The sequence below is a fragment of the Rattus rattus genome, chromosome 12, assembly GCF_011064425.1.
Source record: "Rattus rattus isolate New Zealand chromosome 12, Rrattus_CSIRO_v1, whole genome shotgun sequence".
Taxonomy (NCBI): domain Eukaryota; kingdom Metazoa; phylum Chordata; class Mammalia; order Rodentia; family Muridae; genus Rattus; species Rattus rattus.
Window position 1 is genome coordinate 90,433,844 of NC_046165.1, and position 14,976 is coordinate 90,448,819.

Sequence of the window (14,976 nt, forward strand, 5' to 3'; positions counted from 1 at the left end):
ATCAGCACACTCATGACTCGCCAAATCTCCAACTTCCCAGACATCTTCACATGAACTACTGTCCAGTCAGCTTTTTGACATCCTGTTCTTCTGTGTTTGAGATCTTGATTTTTTTTTGTTTGTTTGTTTTGTTTTGTTTAGAACAGGAGGAGAACAGTTCTGGGACTCAATTAAGGCCTCACATATGCTAACAAGCTCTTTAACACTGAGGCTGCATCCTTAGCGTCTTTTACTTTCTATTTACCTTTTGTTGGAGGGGGAGAGAAGGGGATTTCGAGACAAGGTTTATCTATGCATTAGAGCCCTGCCTGTCCTAGATTCATTTTGTAGACCAGGCTGACCTTGAACTCACAGAGATCCACCTGTCTCTGCCTCCTGAGTGCTGGAATTAAAGGAATGCACCAACAAACCTAGTATTTAGTACTTATTTTTATATCATTATTTTCATTATTTTCAATCCTGAGTATATGATGTGTGTTCATGTGGGAATGTGCACATGGGTACTGGTGTCCTCAAAGGCTGAGTCAGATCCCCCTGGAGCTGCGGTTACAGGTGATTATAAGCAGCACATCAGGGTGCTGGGAACAAAACTTAAGTCTTTTACAAGAGCAGATAAGTTCTTTTAACCACTCAGCCCACTTTCTAAGCACTGACTTTTAATTTTGAGACAGGGTGCTACTATACCACCCAATCCCTTCTTGAAATTAACTATGTAGGCCATCCAGGTCTTGAATTTTCAGTCCTCTGCCTCGGCCTCCAGAATAGCTAGGATTACAATCTGTGCTCTCAGGCCTACAGGAGCTTCTGAACAGAACACTAGAGTCAGACCAGTGAGATGGCTCAACTGGTGGAAGCACTTGCTACACAAGCCTGACGGCCTGACTCAATCTCTAGAGCCCACTTAAAATAGAGACATCAACTCCACAGGTTATCACCCACACAAGCACTGCACGGCACACGCACGCACGCACGCACGCACACGCACACAATAATAATGATAAAGAATAACTATTCCTTGTAATTTTCATATAACTTCCCTGCAGTTCTACAATACTTATACATTTTACTAACATCTTGTGAACTTTTAAATTTGTGTGTGGGTATGAGAGAGAGAGAGACACAGACACAGACACAGACACAGACACAGACACAGAGAGACAGAGATTGGGCCTTTTCTAACATCAAGAAGAGAAAAGTTACTTCTTAAAAGAAGCCCATGGGGGGTTGGGGATTTAGTTCAGTGGTAGAGCTCTTGCCTAGCAAGCGCAAGGCCCCAGGTTCGGTCCCCAGCTCCAAAAAAAAAAAAAGAAGCCCATGGAATGGCTCTGTGTCAGGTAAAGTGCTTGCAGCACAAGACTTATAACCTGAGCTAGATTCCCAGAACCCATATAAAATAAGGAGAGAAATGAATCCAAAAAGTTATCCTCTGACCTCCACATATACACGATGGCATGAGCTACTGCACACATGTGCGTGTGTGTGCATACACGTACACACACACACACACAAAGCCACTAAACCTGGGCTCATGGCACACACCTTTAACCCTGGTATAGAGGAAGGTGAATTGCTATGAGTTTGAGGATGGCCTTGTCTACATAGCAAGTTCCAGGCTAACCAAGTGCTAGATAGTGAGACTCTGTCTCTAGATAGATAGATAGATAGATAGATAGATAGATAGATAGATAGATAGATAGATAGATAGATAGATAGATAGATAGATCGATCTCTAGAAAGAGACAGACAGACAGACAGATATAGAGGCCACTAGAAAAAAGTTAGAGCCACCAAAGCTTTTCTCAACCTCTCATGTACTTATTCCACAGTCCTCAGATTAGAGAAAGTCTAAGTGTCTGTCTCTTTAAGTTTGACATTCATATCCACAGATTTCAAAGTTTCCCCCAGCTGCTTTTTGCCCCTTACTCACAGACTGCTTGAAGTTTCAGTCACATCCTGCTTCTCTCAGCTGTAGGACGTGTAATAAGAAAAGCATCCAGTCAGCGTCTAGGGCAGGTCTGGTCAGAACAATGAGGTCATCACTTCAGACTCACACCTGGTCCTTAAGAAACAGCTCCTCCTACAGTAAGCCAGTCTGTGCGCTTAAAGAGACACCCACAACCTGTGTACCAATGTGGCTAGAACTACAAGTCCTTCCTTACACGGGCCTATGCCATGGATCATTTCCTGTTCTGGCGACTTCATACTACTGAATTCATACTACTGAATGCTACCAACGGCAGCAGTGACTGCATCTGCTACAGCTAGTACAGGCTCACAAGAAAACTTCACGTTCAGCTACAGTGAAGTCAGGTCTACCACCGTTATCCAGGAAACAGGACTGTCTATTTCAACAGCTTTTCCCTTAACTGGACTCCACTAAAAAATGACTGCTTCTTATAGATTTTACAAAAATTTATCCCTCGAGGGAATTATAGCTCTCTAATTTTTTCTCTATTTTTCTCTTTTTCTTCCTTGAACAAGGCACAGTCAGTCTCCTGGGTTAGGTCCCAGCCCTGAAAAAAAAAAAAAAAAAAAAAAAAAAAAAAAAGCCAAATCCCTACAATGTACTTGGGGTTGGGATTAGCTCAGTGTAGAGCAACAAGGAGGCTGAAAAAAAAAAAAAAAAAAAAAAAAAAAAAAAAAAAAAAAAAAAGATGGCTCAACAGTTAAGATGGCTCAGCAGGACTGACTGCTCTTCCAGAGGTCCTGAGTTCAATCCCCAGCAACCACATGGTGGCTCACAACCATCTGTAATGGAATCTGATGCCCTCTTCTGGTGTGTCTGAATTTACAGTGTACTCATATACATAAATAAATAAATATATCTTTAAAAAAATGTACAACACAATGACCTTTAGTTTCTGATCTCCTGCTTCCACTTACCAAGTACTCGGGATATAGGTAGTGCTGGGTATCAAACCCTGGACTTGTATGCTGGACAAGCATTTGAGAAAGTGAGCAGCAACGTTCCCAACCCCAGTGCATAGTCTTCCATTTGCTCTGTTCACAAATTTAAAGTAGCCAAGGCAGCCAAATGTGTTGCACGCAGTGAGAACTAAAAACGTCCAAGCTTTCTCTCAGCTTCACGACCTTTAAGAAAACATTTACTGTCACGCCCATTTCTTTAGCAACAAAACAGAACAATCTGAGCACAAAGATAAGTAGAGTTGATTTCAGTTCAAAATGCTCTAACAGTGGTATTAAATAACTTCAGTAAGAAGTATTGGAGAGCAAATAACTCATCTATCTACGTTCCTACTATGTACGAAGGCCTCTGGTGGTGCTTGCTGACTACACTTTGAACCTGAAACGAAACAAGAACCTTTCTCACCTTAACCCTCCTTCACAAGACCTCTGTAATATTTGACTTCAGCCAGGATGAACTTCTAACAGGCTAACAGCCTATCTAAAGATTAAAGTAGCTAGAGAAACATCACCTTCACTACTGGTTATCTTTTGATTGATTGTTTTCAGACAAGATCTGACAATGCTTGGCTCTAAACTTCCCATCTTCTGGCCTTAACCTCCAGAGTGCTTGGATTTCAAATATGCACCAACAGCCATTGGTAAAAAGGATTTGTAATCAGTAGAACAACTAAGGATTTACACACTAGATAGTATATATGAGTATCCTTATTGTAGTGTTCTTTTTAAATATCTTTAATATGTAAGTTAGTAAAAACCAAAAAATGAGTTTCTATACTAAGAACATAACAGATTAAACAAAAGATTTAAAAAATAACCATAAAGTAAAAGCTATTATGTACAAATAAGTATGTGATAAGAGGTTATATTCAGATGAGCACATATCTATAATCCCAGCACTCAAGAGGCCGAGGAGGAAGGATCATAATGCGTGCAAGGACATCCCAGCCATCCCGAGTTCCAGACCAGCATAAGCTATTGAATGAGGCCCTGTCTCAATAAAACACAAGAAACAATAGCAACAAAAGAGATTAATATGTATAACATGTGGAGAATGCTTACAACTCTACAACAAAATATAACAAAGAAAATGGACAAGAGGTGTTGAAGAGATGATTCAATGTTATGAGCACCAATGTGATGTTAGGGAGAGGACTGGGGTTCAGTTCCCAGTACTCATAACTGAGCTGTGGTGGCTCACAACTTTAAGTCTAGTCCCAAAGTATTAGATGCTTCCAACCTTCACAGGCTCCTTCACACACATACACTCAGGCACACAAGTGCACATAAAAACCTCAAAAATAAAGCTGGGCAGTGAAGCACTCCTTTAACCCCAGCACTCAGAAGGCAGAGGCAAATGGATCTCTGTGAGTTCCAGGCCAGCCAGGGCTACACAAAGAAACCTTTCTCAAATGAAGGAAGGGAGGGAGGGAGGGAAGCCCCAAAAGTATATGAGTATAGGAAAGAAGGGGAAAGGAAGGATGGACAAGGGCCTAAAAGGACATTTTATCAAGTGAGATATACAAATGACCAATGAGCATCTCAGGATTACTAGCCATTAGGGAAATGAAAATCATAATAAAACGACACATCATCTCACACACATAAGAATACTTTTTGTTCTGGGCACATCTGTAACCGAAAACTTGGGAGGCAGAGGAAGGTGAATCTGTGAGTTCAAGACCAGCCTGGTCTACATAGTAGGTTCCAGGACAGCCAGGGCTATGTAGAGAGACCTTATCTCAAGAGAGACAGAGACTGAGACAGAAACAGGAAAAAAGAAAACCGTCCAACTTCAATATGAAGAAACTGAATTTTAAAATTAAATCATCATTTTTATCTATCATGCTGGGTTAGCTGTTTTCAGTTTGTTCCTGTTAATAATAAATGGTGTAGGACTGGAGAGATGGCTCAGCAGTTAAGAGCACTGATTGCTCTACCAAAGGTCATGAGTTTAATTCCCAGCAACCACATGGTGGCTCACAACCATCTGTAATGGGATCTGATGCCCTCTTCTGGTGTGTCTGAAGACAGCTACAGTGTACTCACATACATTAATTAAATAATATATAAAAAAATTTAACAATCGTAAGTGGTATAAAATTAGTATCTTTATACTCCCTGGAGAAGCAAAAGCAAATTCAGACCTCCAAAACAACAAAGGAGGGCTGGAGAGATGGCTCAGCGGTTAAGAGCATTGACTACTCTTCCAGAGGTCATGAGTTTAATTCCCAGCAACCACATGGTGGCTCACAACCATCTGTAAAGAGATCCAATGCCCTCTTCTGGTGTATCTGAAGGTGTACTTATATATAATAGATGAATAAATCTTTAAAAAAAAAAAAAAAACAGGGGGTTGGGATTTAGCTCAGTGGTAGAGCGCTTGCCTAGGAAGCGCAAGGCCCTGGGTTCGGTCCCCAGCTCCGAAAAAAAGAACCAAAAAAGAACCAAAAAAAAAAAAAAAAAAGCAACAAAGGAAGGCTGTTTCAATGAAAAGTAGTACATCCAGGCTGTCCTGAGGAGAGTGAGAAGGGAGGACCACTTTTAGACGCAAACCCTGCCAAGTATCTCCATCTCCTGGACAAGTTTCTCAAGGATTTGTGTATTACTTTTCTTTTGCTCAAAACTTTTCTTGGAAATATGTCACGATATATCAAAAATAACTCACGAAAACATGAGTGTTTTTCAGACAGTTTCTCTGTGTAGCAGCCCTGGCTGTCCTGGGACTTGCTTTGGAGTCTAGGTTGGCCTTGACTAAATGGGTGCCCACTTAGATAAAGAAGTGTCAGGAAAAAAAATCTCATTTATCCATATGCTATTAGCAAAAATCAATACAGATGGGAAATGCTTCAAGAATCAACTCAAGGGAACATACACTGACTTCCTTCAATCTACATATCCTCCCTACCCCTCTCTGTGCGTGTGTGTGCGAGTGTGCATGTGTGTGTGCGTGCACGTGTGTGTCCATCCCTCTCTGTATCTCTCAGTGTCTGTGTGTCTGTGTGTCTGTCTACCCCCTGCCCCTCAAGACAGGGTTTCTCCATATAACCCTGGCTGTCCTAGAACTTGCTTTGTAGAACAGACTTACCTCAAACTCAGAGATCCACCTGCCTCTGTATCCCAGTCTTGGGATTAAAAGTATGTACCATCTTGCCCGTTAAATCTGTAAATCCTACTTAAAAAGAAAAAAGAAAAGATAAAATGACCCAGTAATACAGACACACATACACACACACACACACACACACACACACACACACACACACACACACCCAAATATAAAAAACACTTAGTTAAATGATCTGAATGCATTTATCCTATGTAGGAAGAATAAATACAATATAAGGGAAGTCAGGAGTAGTTTGTACTTTGTCTTTTATCTAGTCTCCTGACAACACTGGCTTCCTAAACTTACCTGAGAGCATCTATCTCTCTTTCCATAAAGAGTAGAGAATAAGTATCTCCATAGTGCTCAGACACAAATGGTCATCTGCCTTACTCCCACCCACAGGTCCATGGAGACTCTTAAGGGCCAGAGACTGGGGAGATCACAGAGAAAGCTGTCTTCTGGACAGGACAGCACCACTGCACTCATGAACTTGAGACAACTATGGTTGCCTACACGAGACCAGCACAAGATCTCGCCAGTTGACATTCCAGCTTGGAAGAAGTAGGGACTCATGGCACCGCCCATACTAACTCAGAAACTAAGACTGCTGATGGCTTGCTGGAAAGGAGGTCAGTTTTCTTTAAGGGTGTGGCCCCTGCTAGGTAAACTACACTCTACTGGATAGGCCAACACCCAAGAGTCTGTGGCAGCCCCAGTCAGAATCAGTGAATTAAAATAATTTAAAAAAGAATGGGTAGGAGGCACAATAGCACATACCTTTAATCCCAGCATTCAAGAGGGAGAGGCAGATGGATCTCTGTTCAAGGCCAACCTGGTCTAAAAGGCAAATTCCAGGTCAGTCAGGGCTGATACACAGAGAAACTCTGTCTCAAAAAAACTGGAAAAAAAACAAGCCATTTACAGATACATAAAACTTCAATTTCTGTCCAACGAGATAGCTCAGAGTGCAAATGCACTTGCCACCAAACCTAAGGACCTGAGTTCAATGCCAGAACTAACATGGTGGAAAGAACTGAGTCCTGCAAGTTGCCCTTTGACTTCCCCAAACACACCATGACATGCACACAACACTCACAAACATTCACGAATAAATGTACTTTGAAAATATAATTAGGGCTGGAGAGACACCTCAGGAGTTAAGAGCACTGACTGCTCTTCAGAGGTTCTGAGTTCATTTCCCAACAACTACATCATAGCTCACAACCATCTGTAATGGGATCCCATGCCCTCTTCTGGTGAGTCTGAAGACAGTGATAGTGTACTCACATACGTAAAATAATTAAATCATAATATATTTAATATGTTAATATATTTAATATATATTAAAATTAGGGGTTGGAGATACGACTTAGCAGTTGCTCTTGCAAAGGAACAAGTTCTTGTCCCAGTACTCACAACCATAACTCTAGTTCTAGAAGATCCAATGCCCTCTTCTAACCTCACCAGAAACATATGTGGCATATATATTTACATATAGATAAAACATTTATATACATAAAATCTCTAAAATTATATGCATACATATATTTAAAAAAATTTAATTTCAACCAAAAATTTCAAGTAAGATGGCTCAACAGGTAAAGGCACTTACCACTAAAGCCCATCACCTGAGTCTGAAGCCCAGAATCCACATGGTGGAAGGAAAAGAACCAATTTCACAAGTTGCCCTCTAATCTCTATATGAAACCCCATATATATTAACAAAAAATAATGTAAAAACCATGAAAGCAGGTCTGTGTGGGTGTATATATATGTATATGTATATGTGTGTGTGTGTAACTATCTCTCTGTGTGTGTCTATCTCTGTGTGTGTGTGTATCTCTGTGTGTGTGTGTATCTCTGTGTGTGTGTGTGTGTGTGTGTATTTGTATTCCAAGAGGGAAGGAGAGTTAACTACCTTAGAGTCTAACCTAGTAACATTTCCTAGGGTGGGTGTGATCAGTCCCTGCAATCCCAGCATTGAGAGACAGACACAGGAGGATCTGGTACAAAGCCAACTTCAGCTACTTTTTAAGTTCAGGGTAGGCTGTGTATCTGAGATTCTTCCTCACAAAACAAAACAAAATGGGTCAGTGAGATAGCTCAGAGGGTAGAGGCCCTTTCCTGCAGGACTAGATGACCTTGCTTTAATCCCACAAGATTACGGGAGAGTCTCAACTCCCAGTAGTCCTATGACCTCTACACATGAGCCATGGCACACGTGCACCTACATCACACATACATGCCTATACTCACACAATAAATAGATACAATTTTTAATTTTTAAAGTTGAAAAAATAAGCCCAGCAGTGATAGCACATGCTTTTAGCACTTAAGAGGCAGAGGCAGGTGGATGTCTGTGAGTTCAAGGCCAGCCTGGTCTACAGAGCGAGTTCCAGGGCAGCCAAAACTACATAGGGAAACCCTCTATCAAAAAATGAAAACAAACAAAAACTTTAAAAGACAAAAATAAATTTTAATTTTGGCCAGCATTATTAGAGAGGACCCAGGATTAGTGCCCAGGACCTAAATGTGTTCACAAAGTATCTATAATTCTAGTTTCATGGGATGATGCCTGCCTCTAGCTTCCACAGGTACCAGGCACACATGTAGTATATACACATAGTTGCAGGCAAAAACTCATACACACAAAATTAAATTTTTAAAAAGTATCATTTGCCACATATATGAATAAATAACCATTTCCACTACTAAACAATCATTTTCTGAGAGCTTGCAAATGTTAATTATTTCTTGTTACAACCATTTTCCCAAGCATAGTTCCCTATACAATTAAACACAGCATGAATATTATAATTTATTCAAGTCCCTGTATAACAATATAAACCCTCAAATTTAGCATCATGCTATATTCAAATTAGTTTCTCATACGTAGTATAAATATATGAGGGAGGAAACCCTATGTAGAGATGCCCCTTCTACAAACGTATACTCTCCAATTTCAATCTCTACCTCAATATCAAGTCTGCTTCAAGACTGCTCTTTTTCCTTCCTTCCTCCTTTCCTTCCTTCCTCCCTCCCTCCCTCCCTCCCTCCCTTCCTCCCTTTCTTCCTTCCTTCCTTCCTTCCTTCCTAGACAGGGTCGCCCTACAGCCTTGACCATCCTAGAACTCACTCTGTAGATCAGGCTGGCCTCAACTCACAGAGATCCACCTGCCTCTGTCTCACAGATTAAAGGTATGCAGCACCACACCCAGTTTAAGAATCATTCTTTAGTCAGGTGTGGTGGCACATGCCTTTAATCCCAGCACTGGGAAGGCAGAGGCAGTCTGAATTCTTTGTAGAGCCAACCCGGTCTACAAAGTGAATTCAGGACAAAGACTCTTTTTTATCTGTCTTACAAGGCTACAGCTTGAGCCCTGGGCTTTTCTCGGGCTAAGCATACCACTTTATCTGTATCACCAAAGCCTAGGTTTTATGTGTTTATGTTCTACTCTCTTTTTTAACATTTTGTGTGTTTACACACACAAGAGTTGGGGGTTAAATAAAACTATGTCTATGTCACACATACATGTGAAGGTCAAAGAACAACTTTGTGAAACTTCACAACAGTGTAGATTCTAAGAATCAAACTCAGGTCTCCATGCTTAGCTGCAAGTGCCCTTATTCACTGAGCCATCTTGCTCACCTGATGTTTTCTTCTTTGAGAGGGGTCTCCCAGGTTATATACAAGCTGTATAGTGCTTCTAGGCTTACACAATCTTCTTGTCCCAACCTCTGAGAGTAAAAATAAGAATCACATCACTTCCAACTAATTCCTAGTCTGGCATTTACCAGCTCTATGATCTCTGCCAACTTCATTTTGACACCTCCTTATCTTTTGCTGCCATTTAATCTTTTGAGTTGGGGTCTCCCTGTGTGTCTTGACTGGCCTGGAACACACTCTGTAGACCAGGCTGGCTTCAAGCTTGCCTCTGCCTACCAGATTACAGGATTTCAAGGATGTCACCAATCCCAGATTCCTTCTGTCTCTAAGTTATTTTTTAACTTCCTTATCCTGACTTTTAAGATTTATTTTTATTTTCTCTATTCGCATGTGAGCTGAGTGAATGCCGTGTATGGGAGACGGCAGAAGCCTGAAGTGAGTGTCCAACTGCCAGGCACTTACAAGTGGTGTCAGCCACAAGACAGTGCTGCTAAGATCCAAACTCAGGCCCTCTGCAAGTGCAGTACGACCTTTACTGCAGTTATCTCTCACTCTCCAGTCTGATCCTTATTTTTAAAACTCAGGTAGGTATTCAAGGCCATACTGGTAGATGCTTGTGCAAGGCCCTAGGTCATTGCTTGCATAAGGCAAAAAAGAAAACCCTAAGATCCCAGCTGTTGTGTTACAAATGAGAAGAATGCACGGAACATGAACTTAATGAGTGTTGAATATTATTATTAGTTACTTAAGAATGTTGTGAGTTGGGCTGGAGAGATGGCTCAGCGGTTAAGAGCACCGCTCTGCTCTTCCAGAGGTCCTGAGTTCAATTCCCAGCAACCACATGGTGACTCACAACCATCAGTAATGAGATCTGATGTACAGTTCTGGTGTGTCTGAAAACAGCTAAAGTGTGCTTATATAAAATAATTAATTAAATAAATCTTTAAAAAAAGCAAAGACTAGGCTACAGGTTGTATACTACAATCACCGCCTGGCCTTCTGTCTCCCTACAGAATAGTTGAAAACCATTATTTTTAAAAAGAAAAAGTTTAAAGGACCACTAGATAAACTGACACCTCAAAAGGTACAGGATGATCTAGGCTACCAATCCCATCTCAAGGGGCAGGGGGTGGGAGCAAACTAGAAAAACCTCCTCTTCAATTTCCATTGCAACTTTTTTTCTTCTCCTGAAAAAATATTTTATTCATATAAGCATAGTTTAGAATTTGCTTAATGTGGGGGGGATGGGAGAGGTGCCACAGGGACAAGGGCTTCTCTTTGTAGCCCTAGCTGTGTCGAGAACTCACACTGGGTCTGGAACTCAGATTCACCTGCCTCTTGAGTGCTGGGATGTGCCACCACAATTTGGCTGTTTTTAAATTTTTTAAATCAACTATGTAAATACAAGGACAGAACCTATTTCATACTCATAGTTAGTACAACTCACTCATTATATCACCATTATGTCTCATTATTGTCTCCCAAATGGTTTCTTAGCAATCAAAGGCAGAGAGCCTTGTACCTTTCACCTTTATACCCTGAGGTCTTCCACACAAAAGAGGTCTCAATAGATATGACCTGACCTTCTCCTGTCAACACCTTACATAATACGGTACACAGCAGGGCTTCCATAAAGTTTGTTGTTGAACTCTTACAGAAAATTTCTGTTAACTACCACACAAAGCTTCACCCTGCCCAAGAAAAGTCCTGTTACAAACACCACAAACTAAGTTTTCCTCTAATATACATCAAATAAATGGGTTCCATGACTATATTTAAGCTAGCTCAAGGATTTAAAAGCCATTATTCTAATTAATGAATTTATGAATCTCAATATGGCAAAATCCGGTTACATAATTTACATAATCAAAAGAAGTTACCCTTTGTAAATTTATACCTACAAAATAGAAAAATTTTTGGAAAGCTTGTTTCTGCAGATTAAAATGGCTAAATTATCTTTACCCTTTACATGAAGCCATTGATTTCCACTAAAAATGAACCAGCCAAAATCCAAACTCAACTCCAAAAAACAGTTTTTGAGATTCAGAGGGTAATAATTATTCCCTCGTTAATTTTAAAATTGCTTTTATTTTCAGGTATTCAAAATTTATTCTGTCTCCTAAAATAAAACCTCACCAATTTCTTCAAAGATAATCTGAATGGGCATACTGTAAAAACAGTATGGTTTCTATGCAAGGTACTAAACTGCCCCTAGATTGAGTGTTCACCGTCCTGCTACAACAGAAACACGTTCTTAGTTTTAAGTTCTATCTGTGAAAGGTTTGAGTGTCTTAACTGTACATTCTTTTGCCATATCGACTCTACTGATTTTACACTGCATATATAATTTCACGAGCACATCGTAAAGGAATTCTACATTTGAATGAATCTGGGAAGAAACGTGTTGTGAACACACACACACCCTTCTTTCAGCTCACAAACGCTCCAGAAGAAGCAAACCTCATGGTTTGTGGGCTTTTTTTTTTCCCCTCAAGAAAGTCTCTCTCCCGCCCCCACCCCACGCTTTATTTTAGAGTAGCAATCAATCACTATCCTACTCATAGTCTCTACGCTAAAAAGAACCTCTCCAACTAATACGAGTTTACCAAGACTTCTCCTTTCACAAGTCCAGAGTGCTGGTTAGCTGGATTATTTCTTTGGCAAGGGGAACAGAAAGCTGGAAGGTTCCGGGACGCCACCATTCCCGCCACACCATTCAGGAGTCAGGTGCCGGCCCGGTGGCCCAGCCCAGCCTTCCGTAGAGCAGGGAAGGAATGGGTGTTTGCAAAAATCTGACCCTCCCTCTTTTCCGCACTCCTACCCAACCCTCAACAGTACAAACCAACGTGGGCCCAACTCTTTGCTCCCATTCAACATACCCTCTTCTGCACATTACCCCCATTTTCTTCCCACTTCTTTCGGATGCAGCTTGGCTCCTTTCATCCGGTTCTGAGTCTCCTTAACCTCCCAGCTCCCATCACTCACATCCCTCTCCCGCTCCCACTCCTGCCCCCTTGAGCCTAATTCTACTCGGGTCTCCCTGCCCCCGTCCCCGGACCTCCGAGCACCGCCAACCCTCCCCTGCCGCCCCAGCTTAGAAAGACGCCCGGTCCCGCTGCGCACAGAACGCGAGTCCCTCCTAACACGTCACCCCGGGGTGCAGGTCCCCCGAGACCCGACCTTCCGCACCCCCTCCCCCTGCGCTACCCCTGCACCCCGTTTCCGCCGGCCCCGCCCCCCTGAGAGTGTCGCACTCACCGCTCCCGCCGTCGCATCCTTAACCGCCGCGGCTGCTATAGCTACAGGGAGCCAAGGCAACCAACTCTCGCGATACTTCCCTCGGCGACGGCGAGAACCGTGGAAGAGAGACCTGCTGGAAAAGGAGTCTGGCGGCCGGCGGCCGAGGATGTCTCGCGATAGTCGTGTGTAAGATGGCGGCGGCAGAGCGGCTCTGGGTGAGCCGGGAAAGAAAGAGGTGGAACGCGGGCGAGGACCAACTGCTCTGACCGAGTTCAAGAATACCGGCTAGCCGGTGGTCAGTCCCCGCCGGGGACAGTTATTATGGCAGACCCTCTGCCGAAATAAACTTGGGCGTGTGTGTTCCTTCCTCACCGGACTGAGAACTGTTTACCTTAGGTTCCGTTTCCCGGACATTTTCCCTTCTGGTCGAATTGTTGGTGATGGAATGGGTAGGCCCGAAACTGACCTCCTCACTTCCAGGTTACCTTCAAGAATTTTTTATCCGTCCTTTTTCTGACAAACTTATTTGGCTTCCTCGGAAAAGTTTATCCCAAGTGCCCCGCCCCATCAATTTTCGAGACCAAAATAGGAAGCAAATCACAGGCGCGCACACACACACACACACACACACACACGAATCAGAGAGACAGAGAGACAGACAGACCCTTTGGTGTGTTTAGCCGTGGGATGCAAATGGAAATCTCTCAGGAGCAAGGTTTGGACTTGTTGAGAGCCTGTGCAAACATCCTCTGAATCGAGACCTAAAGGAGTGTCTCTGCTCTTACGACAATAAAGCTAGCCTAGGAAGCAGAAGGATTTACGGGACATTGGTCAACAAGAAGGAATGAAACACAGGGAATGAACAGGACAATAGAAATTAGAAAGAGCTTTTACCTCTAGAAGCCCTTGAGTAGTTTTCGTGAAGTGCTTTTAGGTCTATCAAGTAAAAATATATATGGCTAACCACAGTGTACAACTTAAAATTTTCCACTTGCTATATTTATTACCAAAATTAATTTCACTAGTATTTCAATTTCTATTCAGGCCAGGTGTGGTGGCTCATGCCTTTACTTCCCAGAACTTGGTAGGGAGAAACAAGTGGATTTCTTGCAAGTTCCAGGCCACCCTGGTCTACATAGTGAATTTCAGAAGGACTAGGGCTACATGCCTCTGAAAATTAATTAATTAAAAAAATAACTTGTTATCAATATTAACTTATTTCATTTTTAAGACAAGGTCTCACTCTGTCACCCTGACTAGCCTGGAACTCACAGAGGTAAAACCTGCCTCTGCCTCCCAAGTGCTAGGATTAAACAATGCCACACTCATTCAAGATTGGTTTTTTTCCCCCTTACTTTTTCAGAAACCAGTGTTTAGGGTCGAGTCTGAAGAGAGATCTCAGCAGTTAAAGAGTATTTGTGGAGAGTGCAGCTTTTACACAGGACCAGGGTTTGACTAACAACTCTAGTTCCAGAGGTTCTAATGCATTCTAGCTTCTGCAGACACTGCATGCATGAAGTGCACAGACATGTAGGCAAAACACCCATACAACGTAAAAAAAAAAAAAAATCAGAGTAAAAGTTTTAAAATACCTATTTTGTATTTATCCCACATTTCAGTTTTGACCAGAAATGTTTAATGACCTCAGAAATGACATGCAGCTCGCTAGTAAGTACAATATTGTACAGCATAGACTTTGTCTCTATAGTATCAAGGGAGCACTCTACCAGGGGAATAATATTCTGGATATGTGATTTATAAAAGAGGGACCTTTGAAATTGCTAACTCAATAGCAGCAGAGGCTAGGAAAATAACAACAAAAGCTAGCCTTATATACTACAAAACCTAGTGAATACTAGAACGCACTAGATTCACAAATTCTTATCTGAAAGGACCCTCTGAGTTCCTTTGTTTTTGAGACAAGGTCTCACTATGTAGCTCTGGCTGTCCTGGGACTGGATCAAGCTGCCTCTGCCTCTCAAGTGCTAGGACTAAAGGTGTGCATCACCACACCTGGCTAATGCATCTGTGAATG